This window comes from Petromyzon marinus, chromosome 18 (assembly GCF_048934315.1).
Source record: "Petromyzon marinus isolate PM22_M1 ecotype Great Lakes invasive population chromosome 18, UKy_Petmar_22M1.pri1.0, whole genome shotgun sequence".
NCBI lineage: Eukaryota > Metazoa > Chordata > Hyperoartia > Petromyzontiformes > Petromyzontidae > Petromyzon > Petromyzon marinus.
In genome coordinates this window covers 9,869,311-9,880,200 of record NC_133684.1, presented here as the reverse complement: position 1 = coordinate 9,880,200, position 10,890 = coordinate 9,869,311, and the positions used below count along the sequence as shown (strand labels likewise).

Sequence of the window (10,890 nt, the reverse complement as noted above, 5' to 3'; positions counted from 1 at the left end):
CTGAAACAAGTGTGCATGCACATTCAGCAAATGTATATGTATTATTATTGGGTTTTTTTGTTGTTGCAGAAAATGCACAAAGACCAGAACAGGAATGATGACATACGTGACATCATGTCACCTACTGGATATGACAAAAAAATTTATCTAAAGTTGTTTTGGCCACCCACAGATGTTATTAAGTCACATGGGAACGTGTTAGCATTCGGGGAAGTATCTCATTGGTAGAACGCATGTGTGAGGCCCCGGGTTCAATCCCTGGCATCTCCACGGGGGACCAATATATATTTTTACTGGACATCTGTGATAAAGAGCTTCATCGCTCATTGGATTCCTCCAGTTTAAAGAAGGATTCTGATTTTAATTTGTACTTAAGCACGTTGGGGTGGCTTACTCCTCCATATCTGTTCCAGGTTAAGTTTATAGTCACCGCTGCAGTCCACTTAAAAAATGTATCCGTTTATTTAAAGATAATGACATGCCTATTAGCTGTCACGTAGACGAATGAAATCTCTTGGTGTTTTGGCCAGCTGGAAATGTTCAGTGAGAAAGATCAGTTGGCTGAAACGTTGAGACCCCTCTTCTCTCAGTGAAAATTACGAACTCTATTATTTTTGCAAGGAACAATTTAAATACATCACTCCATTAGCCAAAATAACATTTGCCTTTCATTTGTGTATTTTTCATATAAATCTTGAATAATATTAATTATCGCTTGAAAGGTTAGATGCATGTATTGCGAACATTGAACTGAACAAATTAATCCTTACATGCCTGGATATTATGTTTAATTAGGCTATTACAGATGAAGCCCCAAAATTCAGTGGAATGTAAATATTTTTTAAAAATAAATGTTCTTTGAGGAAATTCATAACCCATGAAAAGTACATCCATGTAATTAGTTTTATTTACGTCCGAATCTTATTTTAAAATACATATTTCAATTTTACATGTTCATGCGGCGACACTGCTGATGGCCAAGAAATACGTTGGTGATCGGTGGCTCGAAAGTTGGAGGTTCTGCGACGGCCCAGAACAAAAAAACGAGTTGAAGACCTGACGCAGGAATTACCAGAGGAGATGCAGCTTTTTCTTCCAGAACAAACCTAAAATGAAAGAGTTTCCCTCTTGTGAACGTGTTGAATTGCATTCTTCTCATCGCATAACTAAACCACCGCCCGTTGCACAACTCACACAGGAGGCACGGACGCTGCTCGTCAAAGCCACTCCCTGATGCGATCGAATGGATGACGAAAACCAACTAAGCCCTAGCCTTTTTTTCCAGTTGTATTTTCAAACGTCTGAAAAGTTAAGGAAGATTTCCATAGAGAAGCTTTTCGCCCCACCACCACCACGGGAATGTAGAACGTCGACCACCGGCTCAGGGCCATTAAATGAGATGCTCAGTGGAGGCTGGAGACACCAAGAATCTGGCTGGCATGCACACAGTGCGCCGTCTTTTGCGATCTTCACTGGCCCGCAGGTGTTGCACTTTGTCGAAACAGCGTGGAGCCAAGCGCTGGGGGACCAGCACGCCGCGCCGTTTTAATCTCTCCCGGCACAATCCCGAGGGCAAGACGAGGTCATAGGTCACCCGCGCCATCCCTGCGAATTTTCTCTGGCCAGGAGCGTCGTTAGAAAAAAATAAAATCACCTGCGCCGAGTGAAAGACGAGCCCGTTCCGTGGCTCTGTCCTCCACGGGGAGCGTGCGAGCCTCGCCCGGACACCACCCCCCCCCCCCCCACGGCGGGACGCCGTTATGGATGAGCGCACGGCGCCATCGCGTTATTGAGATGCATCGGTGCAGTGTCTCGGCGGGTTAAATGACTGAGACGATGCGTTTTCCAGCACTGAGATTGCTCAGTTCTGAATGCTGTGATTAATCTGGGTCCTCGTGCCGGGGAGTCGATGGTTACTAATGACTGCACACAAAGAGAATCATCAGACAGTATTCAACTTGGGTTGTCGTCCAGTTGTAATGTTTCATCTCTGAATATTACACTTTGCAGTTCAATTCCATGTGTTTGCAGCGCACATACAAACGTGCACAGTCCCAAACGTGGATCAGGAGACTGCCACAGTTGGTGTAATGTTAGCAGCGCACCAGGTCACCGGTTCGATTAAATTTCCCAGAGCGGCACTTGAAACAATGTGGGAAGTTTCCTGAACCTGCCCCCACCACACATCCCACCCACCCACCCACCTTTGTGCAGCCAGCAGTATAAATGGTTATGCCACAGTCGATTGGTAGGTTTGCGTGTGTGGTGAGATTAAAGTGTGGGTACTCCCAAACTCTTCTAAGACTTCTGGCCAATGTGAAAGAGTAGACCAACTCTCTTCTCGAGGCTCCCTTTAGAGCTCCCTATTCTGAGATATAGGTGTGAAACCAACCTGATGGGCCGCCTTCCTAGGCATGCACCATCGCTGCTCACTGCGGTCGTGTGACTCTCCAGGAATTGTCCAAATAATCCACGTGCGTCGACCGATAGCGGGGGTCCCTTTTCAAAATGAAAAAATGAGCGTGAACCGAGCGTGCATATTATTATATCCTGTTTTCACGAAATGTTGACCACTTCTCACACAGTGCATGTGTAGTGGGTTCCAGGACACGGAGAAGGCAGAATAGAAGCAACACTATTTATTTAAACCTTAACAAGGGTTACACTAGAAGGGGTAGCGGCCCCTCCACCCGTATAACTCAGGAACACACCCCAGGCTCTCTAGCCTAAGCTCTAGGCTCCCAGTTCCTCCTGGTAGGGCTCTAAGGGAGGCTATCAGATCTGGCCCTGGTTAGGCACAGATCTCGGCACCCCGCCGACCAGACCGGCCCTTAGAAGGACTCTGACTCTGGGGCTCTGGGGCCGCACCACTGGCTTGCTGTGCCGGCCCTGAAAGGGGCAGCGGTCACAGGAGTTCCAGGGTCTCACCTAGCTGGCCTTCTTTCTTCACTGGTTGCTTCAGCCATCGGGCCCCACACTCTGCCCCGAGCTCCCTGGCTCCCCGCACTTTATACCCACTGGAGCCTTAGCGGACGTTGTTGTAGCCATCAAGGTGTGGGTGAACCACACCTTCCCGTGCCATGTGTTTATTCCCCATAGCACCCCTACACATGTGTAGTGGATTAACACGCGTATACAGGGGGGGAATGGTAAAGTCGCGCGAGTTATGGACAGTGGGGTTACGTTGGGCCGGCCAGGTGTGCAGTAATGACAGGCCAATTAAGCTGGAGAGCCATGTACGGCTGTGATTGGCTGGGGTTGTTGTCAAGGGCGGAGTGGCGCCGGAATGTCTGGGAATAGAGGGGGCAAGTAACAGGTGCGGGGGGTCACGGGGCGTCGGTGGCACGCGGCCTAATTAATTGGTTGGTAATGAGAACGGGGATATATTCGGGAGACGGGAAGAACGAGTTGAGTTGTCGCTGGGACTGGAACAAAGCAGGTCGGGGAGAACCGAAGCGAAGACATAGGAGACAGAACAGGCTAGCAGTAGAGTAGAGACAAGCCGAGACAAGGAGAGAGACAGAGACAGCGGGAGAGAGACAGATATACAGCGTGATACAGAGGCATCGAGTGACGGAGAGAGACAGAGACATTGAGCAACGGAGAGAGACAAGAGACATCGAGCGACGGAGAGAGAGACAGAGACAGCGAGCGACGGAGAGAGACAGAAACAGCGAGCGAAGGAGAGAGACAGAGACAGCGAGCGAAGGAGAGAGACAGAGACAGCGAGTGATGGAGAGAGACAGAGACAGCGAGTGACGGAGAGAGACAGAGACAGCGAGTGACGGAGAGAGACAGAGACAGCGAGCGACGGAGAGCGACAGAGACAGCGAGCGACGGAGAGAGACAGAGACAGTGAGCGAGAGCGAGATACAGAGACAGCGAGCGACAGAGAGAGACAGAGACAGCGAGCGACGGAGAGAGACAGAGACAGCGAGCGACGGAGAGAGACGGAGACAGCGAGCGACGGAGAGAGACAGAGACAGCGAGCGACGGAGAGAGACAGAGACAGCGAGCGACGGAGAGAGACAGAGACAGCGAGCGACGGAGAGAGACAGAGACAGCGAGCGACGGAGAGAGACAGAGACAGCGAGCGAAGGAGAGAGACAGAGACAGCGAGCGAAGGAGAGAGACAGAGACAGCGAGTGATGGAGAGAGACAGAGACAGCGAGTGACGGAGAGAGACAGAGACAGCGAGTGACGGAGAGAGACAGAGACAGCGAGCGACGGAGAGCGACAGAGACAGCGAGCGACGGAGAGAGACAGAGACAGCGAGCGACGGAGAGAGACAGAGACAGCGAGCGAGAGCGAGATACAGAGACAGCGAGCGACAGAGAGAGACAGAGACAGCGAGCGACGGAGAGAGACAGAGACAGCGAGCGACGGAGAGAGACGGAGACAGCGAGCGACGGAGAGAGACAGAGACAGTGAGCGACGGAGAGAGACAGAGACAGCGAGCGACGGAGAGAGACAGAGACAGCGAGCGACGGAGAGAGACAGAGACAGCGAGCGACGGAGAGAGACAGAGACAGCGAGCGAGAGCGAGATACAGAGACAGCGAGCGACGGAGAGAGACAGAGAGTGACGGAGAGAGACAGAGACAGCGAGCGACGGAGAGAGACAGGGACAGCGAGTGACGGAGGGAGACAGGGACGATGAAGTCACAGACGTAATGTGAAGAGTTGTAATAAAAGTGGTGTCGGAGAAAACGAGAAAGTTGTCCGCGTCAAGTCGACCACTGCACATGCTAGTGAGATTATCAGTCAGAGACAGTCGTAATCAATTGGCAGTTGAGATGATTTATCAACAACAACAACAAGAAGCACAAACCGACAAACGATTCCAGTCTGAGTATTTTATGCACGGTACATTATTTCACCGGTAAATGAACTCACCAGCTGCATTGTAATTGCGTAAAAAAACCACAGAGGGCCTCAAAACAGCCCAAAAGCAACGAAAGGCCGGCAGCACAACCAACCGCACGGTTAACAATGTCACAAAGACGACGACATTTTTTTTGACCCCCCCCCCCCCCCTATCGAGGAGGCGCTTTGATTGCTCTTAACGAGGAACGTTTTTGTTTTTTTACTGCAGCCTTGGAGGTGGGAAAAAAATCTCTCGAGGGGGAAAAAAAATGTAACAAAAAAACGACGCCGCTCCAAACACGGCGTGCCACTTTGACGACAGCGTGCTCGGCAAGCTCGCAAGCGTCACATCTTTTTATTTAAAGCTTTCGTGACTGCAGTAATTCATATTCTTAGCTCTTTCGGTAAAGTCACGTTGAAGGGAAACAATAAAATAATAATAATAAAAAAATATAAAACAATAAAAATTCTCACGACGTTTCGACCGTAACGCAAACGGTCATCATCGGGCGTGAAAAACCACACCTGATGATGACCGTTTGCGTTACGGTCGAAACGTCGTCAGAATTTTTTTTATATATATTTTATTGTTTCCCTTCAACGTGACTTTACCAAAAGAGCTAAGAATAAGCGTCACATCGTTGTCGGCGCGAGCGCAGACGCCGCAGATGCCGGATAAGTGAACCCAATTAAAGCCCTTTACGGGGGGGGAGGGGGAGGGACGTTAGGATCGTTGGGGCTTTGTCGAGAGTGCTACTTGACGGCGTGGGGTGAACGGACGGGATTACGGGGCCACGGGCGCGTTGTCGTTGCGTCAAGCGTACGAGCGGACACACGGTGGATGCTTTACGAGGACTCGCGAGGCAAAAAGAGGCATCAGCCACGCTCGGCAATGCATCCCGCAGTGAGGCGCTCTTCATTTCCAAACTTGTCATTCACGCAGAGCCTCAAAGACTACTTCGGGCGTACGCACGCACATAGATGCATGTGTTTATTTTTTTGGCAATCTTCACACTTCTCACTCGCCTCAGCTTTAATGTGATTGATCCGAGTTGATTGATTGAAAATGATTTTACCCATCTGCTCACGAAAATCGTTCAGCTGATGATGTATTACAAGGTCATACGCTCGTTTGGGCCAAACGCTAACCGAATGAAGCAGAGGCGTGGCAAGTGAACCCGTTAATCTAATGGGACGTACAGTGAGGGGAAAAAAGTATTTGATCCTCTGCTGAATTTGTACGTTTACCCACTGACGAAGAAATGATCAGTCTAGAATTTTAATGGTAGGTTTATTTGAACAGTGAGTGACAGAATAACAACAACAATCCAGAAAAACGCATGTAAAAAAATGCTATAAATTGATTTGCATTTTAATGAGGGAGATAAGTATTTGACCTCCCCTCTCAATCGGACAGATTTCTGGCTCCCAGGTGTCTTTTATTCAGGTAACAAGCTGAGATTAGGAACACTCCCTTTAAAAGTGTGCTCCTAATCTCAGCTCGTTAGCTGTATAAAAGACACCTGTCCACAGAAGCAATCAGATTCCAAACTATCCACCAGGGCCAAGACCAAAGAGCTCTCCAAGGGTGTCAGGGACAAGATTGTAGACCTGCACAAGGCTGGAATGGGCTACAAGACCATTGCCAAGCAGCTTGGTGAGAAGGTGACAACAGTTGGTGCGATTATTCGCAAATGGAATAAACACAAAAGAACTGTCAATCTCCCTCAGCCTGGGGCTCCATGCAAAATCTCACCTCGTGGAGTTGCAATGATCATGAGAACGGTGAGGAATTAGCCCAGAACTACACGGGAAGATCTTGTCAATGATCTCAAGGTAGCTGGGACCATAGTCACCAAGAAAACAATTGGTAACACACTACGCCGTGAAGGACTGAAATCCTGCAGCGCCCGCAAAGTCCCCCTGCTCAGGAAAGCACATATACATGCCCGTCTGAAGTTTGCCAATTAACATCTGAATGATTCAGAGGACAACTGGGTGAAAGTGTTGTGGTCAGATGAGACCAAAATGGAGCTCTTTGGCATCAACTCAACTCGCCGTGTTTGGAGAAGGAGGAATGCTGCCTATGACCCCAAGAACACCATTCCCACCATCAAACATGGAGGTGTAAACATTATGCTTTGGGGGTGTTTTTCTGCTAAGGGGACAGGACAACTTCACCGCATCAAAGGGACGATGGACGGGGCCATGTACCGTCAAATCTTGGGTGAGAACCTCCTTCCCTCAGCCAGGGCATTGAAAATGGGTCGTGGATGGGTATTCCAGCATGACAATGACCCAAAACACACGGCCAAGGCAACAAAGGGGTGGCTCAAGAAGAAGCACATTAAGGTCCTGGAGTGGCCTAGCCAGTCTCCAGACCTTAATCCCATAGAAAATCTGTGGAGGGAGCTGAAGGTTCGAGTTGCCAAACGTCAGCCTTGAAACCTTAATGACTTGGAGAAGATCTGCAAAGAGGAGTGGGACAAAATCCCTCCTGAGATGTGTGCAAACCTGGTGGCCAACTACAAGAAACGTCTGACCTCTGATTGCCAACAAGGGTTTTGCCACCAAGTACTAAGTCATGTTTTGCAGAGGGGTCAAATACTTATTTCCCTCATTAAAATGCAAATCAATTTATAACATTTTTGACATGCGTTTTTCTGGATTTTGTTGTTATTCTGTCTCTCACTGTTCAAATAAACTTACCATTAAAATTATAGACTGATCATTTCTTTGTCAGTGGGCGAACGTACAAAATCAGCAGGGGATCAAATACTTTTTTCCCTCACTGCATGGCATCTTGTTGGTCCGAATACCATACACGATACAATACTGTTAAGGGGCGGAACAAATGAACAAATTATTTGGTGATGCTGCGTTTGTGTTGGTGCACAAGCGCAATCAACAACAACAACAAAAATCCCTCAATACATTCATCAATAACATTGCCTTAAAAAGAAAGCGTAAATACATTCACAAACATATATACAGTCTAGCAATAATTTCGTGACAAAAACCCTGGCAATCTTAATTCAGCCTAAAAGTGACAAACCGCACATTGGACAGCGTTTAAAATGTACCCTGCTTACTCGAGAGAAGGGGCGTAACACATCCAGTGAAATATTCGTAACATGATGGATCCAAAATGACTTCCTTATCAGTCGTGTTGACGGCAGGCTACGTTTCTCGTCTCCAACACATCTGATGAGTGCCCCATTGCAGATGCGTTACATGCGCACACACATACACACGTCACCTCAATTTGGAACACTGTGTGGCTTTAATTAACACACGAGAGCGTGAGCCACGATTCCATCGAACCGACGCACTCAATTGTTGATTGGCTGCCGGTACATTTTGCATACAAGTGCTGCACCGGGAAACCTTCTGCTTCTAAACATAATGCCCCTTCCCTATTGCGCCTCCGTTTAGCGCTGTTGGCTACGCACGGTGCGAAAGAAGTTCAACATACAGTACATACATTGACATAACAAGTTCATTATCAATGTGTTCGCTGTACTTTCGGGAATACTGACATTCACACAGCAGAGGGGTATGCTGGCTTAATGGTTAAAATGGGACGCGTGATAAACAACGTAGGAGCCTGTATTCTTGGTCCTTTCGGTAAAGTCACGTTGAAGGGAAACAATAAAATAATAAAATATATATAAAACAATAACATTCTCACGACGTTTCGACTGTAACACAAACAGTCATCATCAGGTGTGAAAACCAACGGCAAGAAGATGATGACTGCTTGTGTTACAGTCGAAACGTCGTGAGAATTTTATTGTTTCGTATATATTTTATTATTTTATTGTTTCCCTTCAACGTGACTTCACCGAAAGAACCAAGAATATGAATCACTGCAGTCACGCAAGCTTTAAATCAAAATTTAACGTCGGAGCCTGTTTTTATTCAACACGAGTCGACGAGAATGAGCCATGACACGGGCTGACGAATCGACAGGCGGCACAGAAGGAACACGGCGGAGGAATGTTGGGAAGAAACGTTGAGACGGAGCCTCAAGAAGGTACGTCGAAAACCAGGGGTCCTGCAGGCCAGCCAGTTCCCCCTGTCACCGCTGTCCACGTTACGCCCCATCACTTTGCGCTCGGCTTGTATGTGGCGCAATGGAAACTTCCAGTCGCATTCCTTTGGCAGCCAAGCGCAGGCGCGTCCATCCGTTTACGTTGTAAAAAATGTCTCAAAAAGAAGGGCTTCATTTCGCGCGTGGCCTCTAAATCGCGGAAAGCAGGGAGTGATTTTACCACGTACCTTTGACACGGGCACTTAAACTAAAGATTTTCACACGCCAGTTGATGTGCGCGCACGGGCTCACTGGCGTCATTGAGAAGCGGTCAGAAGTGGCCAGCGGAGAAAGCAATCCGACCAAATCCCAAACCATCGTCCACCAGTGGCGCCGAACCTTCGCCGATGTCTGTGGTTTCCAGGGCACTGTCTGCCGCCCGGTCACACCCTGGGGGAGACAAATTTGGAGAGAGGAGTTGAACGTGAGAGCGATGCGGGAGAAGGGCATTGTTCAACGGGAATTCCTAGTCGTCATCATCATCATCATCGTCGTCGTATGGAAAATAAGAATAGGTTTTAGTTTTTTTTCTGGCAATAAAGCACACTGGTGGGCTGAAGTAGTAACTAATTGGCATATTTTATTTACGTGACAAACCTTACTGGTTGGCTGTGTCAGGTGGTGGCGGGTTACAACACCTTTACACTTACGCGACCTAACTCAAAAACCGTTTCGATTTAAAGCTTTCGTGACTGCAAGGATTCATCTTCTTTGGTTCTTTCGGTAAAGTCACGTAGAATGAGAATAAAATAATAAATTGATAAAATAAAATATCACAATAATATTCTCACGACGTTTCGGCCACAACACAAGCGGCCTTCATCAGGTGAAGGGACGAGACTGTCTGGAGGACAGCGTGGGAGCGAAAAAGCCACGCTCAGATCGCGACCTTTAAGCTGTGTGAGAAGAAACAGAGCGCCTTGACAAAGGAATTGTGTTATTTTATTTTATCAATTTATTATTTTATTCTCATTCTACGTGACTTTACCGAAAGAACCAAAGAAGATCAAAAACCGTTATTATGAAGATGTTAAGGAATCAAGTCTGCATTAACTGTTCGTCTTTTGGCGTGGTTCTCGGGCCTGACACTGCTGTTGAGACGAGGCCATAAAGAAGACTGCCTCTGGTGTAGGCCATTCAGTTTCAAAGACAATTAATATTTTATCAGAGCATGTTTGTTTGCATGTTCATCACAAGTGCGTGTGGTTAATGCAGACTTGATTCCCACGCAAAAGGTATCTATTTGGTATTTGAACATCTTAGCAACAAAATTGTTATTGCCTGAAAGGGTACAAGCTATGATTATTTTTCATACTTTCGTAATGTCAAAAAGGTTCCATGCTATTATCGTCATCAACCACGATCTCTCCACTGCCGGACGAACGCCTCCCCACCCCGTTTCCCACAGTTTCAGTTGCAAATCCCATCGTGGCTTCACGTGCACGCCGTGTGAGCGCTGCTGCTGCTGCAGCAGACACGCAACCCATAAGGTTGCACGTTCCAAGTTGATTTTCTTCAACCCGGTGAGACGTCAAGCGACCAGAACGAGGAGTCTCATTTGCAAGAGTTATTATTCCAGTACGGATATTCTGATTCTGATACCAAAATAAATAAATAAAAGGCAAAGCTAAACGAATCAAATTAACAAGAGTACAGCAAGGACGCAATTAGAAATCGGAACAAAAACAACTGTGTCACGTGATAAATTGAAACTATAGCGCAACCATGAATCAATTTTAAATTATAAATGCCCCACAGCAAGGGCAGAGATTGTTTTAGACATCACAGCACAATTACATATTAAGTTAGATGAGTAATAAACAGGTATAAGGTGAAAAGGGTGTATGTGAAAGGTTGAGAGTTTGAACATATGTTCTTGTGTTTGTTTGCGTCGTTCTCCGGGAGCGCCCTTGTAGTACATTTATATGTTTA

The 10,890-nt window shown here is 47.4% G+C and overlaps 1 long non-coding RNA gene across 1 annotated transcript in view; it reads right to left on the bottom strand.

The window, feature by feature from the left end:
* Positions 1–4,778: 4,778 nt before the first annotated feature.
* LOC142925089 (uncharacterized) overlaps positions 4,779–10,890 on the bottom strand; it is a 62,409-nt gene continuing 56,297 nt past the window's right edge. Inside the window, exon 2 of the long non-coding RNA XR_012942191.1 lies at positions 4,779–9,348. This is a non-coding gene — a long non-coding RNA (uncharacterized LOC142925089). The remainder of the gene's footprint in view (positions 9,349–10,890) is intronic.